Consider the following 2,667-nt stretch of genomic DNA (forward strand, 5'->3'; position numbering starts at 1 on the left):
GAAAAATTGTCTCCTTAAAGGGATTCGTCTTATAGATAAAGGGTCAAATCCACATTCAAAAGGGGATTTTTTTTCTCGTGATTGTGATTTTTTAGTTAATATTAGATTAATTGTTATTAGAGCGATAGGAATAATTAATAAGATTATTATTATTATAAGAATGGTGATCACACATTAGATACTTATATTAGTTTAATGGCTAAATTGTTTAATTGGAAGTTAAATGTAATTTTATTTATACTATATAAGTTTATTAATATCTTCATCANTAGATTGAGATAAATAAGAATAATCATACTACATCAACAAAGTGTCANTATCATGCTCTTGCTTCAAATCCGAAGTGATGGGAAGGAGAAAAATGGTTTATAATAAGTCGATTGAGACATACTATGAGAAATAAGGTTCCAATAATGACGTGAAGGCCGTGGAATCCCGTGGCTACAAAAAATGTTGATCCATAAACTGAGTCAGAAATAGTAAAAGGAGATTCTAAATATTCAATAGCTTGTAGGCATGTGAAGTATATTCCGAGTAAAATTGTGATTAATAATCTTGTTTTTCTTTCTGTGAAATTTCTATTAAGAATTGAGTGGTGTGTTCAAGTAATAGAGATACCTGAGGATACTAGAATAATTGTATTTAATAAAGGAATGTCGTAAGGGTTAAAAGATTTAATTCCAAGAGGAGGTCATAATTGTCCAATATCTATAGATGGAGATAAAGATGAATGGAAGTAAGCTCAAAAGAAAGATACAAAGAACAGAACTTCAGATATGATGAATAGGATTATACCTAACCGTAATCCATTATAAACTCATAAGGTATGAAATCCCTGGTATGTGGATTCTCGAGCTACATCTCGTCATCATTGGATTGCACAANTTACTGTGCAGGGGATTGATAGTAATACTAATGTGTTGATTTTATTAAATCATGCTGCTACTGAAATTAAATTATTTATAACTCTTAAAGAGGTGAGAATGGGTCACGGTCTCGGGGTGACTAAATGAAAGGGCTGATTATTTATCATATAATTCTCTAGAGTAAAGTACAGATAGGATTGAAAATACGTAAGCTTGAATAATTGATACAGAGATTTCAAGAATAAACAATAGTATTTGTCTTATAAGTATAATAGCTAAGATAATAAAAAGAGAGATTTCCTGTCCTGTTGATCCAAGGAGAGTTAGGAGTAGATGACCTGCGATTATATTAGCTGTTAATCGAATTGCTAACGTGAATGGTCGAATAATTAATCTGATTGATTCAATAATAACTATAAATGGTATTAATACTGATGAGGTCCCTGATGGAGTTAAGTGTGCTATTATTTCATTAAAAAAATTAATTAATCTATAAATTAAAGATAATGATAGTCTTAAAGATAGGTGTCTTGAGGCTGTGAAAATGTAGGGGGATAATCCTATAAAATTGTTGAATAGAATAAATAAGAATATGGAATAGAAGAGAATGATATTAGAGAATGAGTATTGTAGAAGGGTTTTTTAAATTCTTTGAAGATAAAAGATGTAATTAGATTAATTAATATATAAGTTTGTGATAGAATTAATCAAAATGTTATAGGAATCATTAGTATAAAAATTATTATTCTTATTCAGTTTAATGAAAGTGAGTTAGAAGTGGACGGATCAAATACTCTAAATAGATTTATTATCATAATTATAATGTAAAATTTGGTTTATTTGTGAGGTATATGTTTAATAAGAGTAGGATCATTTATTATTAGATTTTAAAGAAGTTATTTTTTGAGGTTTTTTGGGGGTAATTATAATGGTGTAATGAATTGAAGAAATAGCAAGGTATAATAAAAATATGTTTAAGCATAGTAAGAGGGGATTCAATATAAAGGGCCTATTTGTGGAATATAAGAATATTAAAATTAATATTTTTAAATTGACAATTTAATGTTTTTATAAACTAATTCTTACATTAAAAGTAATTGTTATTTTACTATGAGTTGATTAAAAAAATCAAAACTTACGTTTTCAGTCATTTAATGTATTAATATATTATGATCGGTTATGAGTTAGATAAAATTCATTTTTTGAAATTTTTAATTCTTGTTGATTCAACTACAATAGGTATGAAACTGTAATTAATTCCACAGATTTTGGAACATTGCCCGAAAAATAAACCTGGTCGGTTTATTCAGATTATACAGGGTGAGTCATCTGAATCTATCACCTCCAATAACTCGTTTGTGTAGCCAGGAATTAAAAAAAGTTTCATATAAAAGTTGTAGGGTTTTGAGGGGGAACTGAAATGGCGTACCTTTCAACTTTTGATTTTGACCGAAAGTGGATTACTTCAACCGGAAGTGGTTTTTTTAAAATGGAAACCCCCCTTTTTGACACTGGAAAATGAAAAAACGGAAAATTTTACGTTCAGATATAACCTTGGCTGTTTTAAAATTTTCAAAATGGCAAACAAAGATGGCGGACAAAAATTTTAGTCAACCGATTTGCACCAAATTAAGTTTACAAAGGTTTTTGGGGTTGCTGATCACGAATCTGAAGTCAGATTTGCAAAATTCAAAATGGCGGACCAAGATGGCGGACAAAATTTTTAGCCGAAATTAATAGAAATTACTACTCTTAGCACTACCCAGGAACAACGGCGTGGACGTAGTAGTTTTTTGTTCCC

At 29.3% G+C, this 2,667-nt stretch overlaps 1 pseudogene; it reads right to left on the reverse strand.

Moving 5' to 3' along the window:
* Nucleotides 1-265: 265 nt before the first annotated feature.
* LOC109863298 lies at nucleotides 266-1,033 on the reverse strand (annotated as a pseudogene).
* Between the last annotated feature and the right edge of the window lie 1,634 nt (nucleotides 1,034-2,667).

The sequence above is a fragment of the Pseudomyrmex gracilis genome, unplaced genomic scaffold (assembly GCF_002006095.1).
Source record: "Pseudomyrmex gracilis isolate BER0280 unplaced genomic scaffold, ASM200609v1 scaffold_4053, whole genome shotgun sequence".
NCBI classification, from domain to species: domain Eukaryota; kingdom Metazoa; phylum Arthropoda; class Insecta; order Hymenoptera; family Formicidae; genus Pseudomyrmex; species Pseudomyrmex gracilis.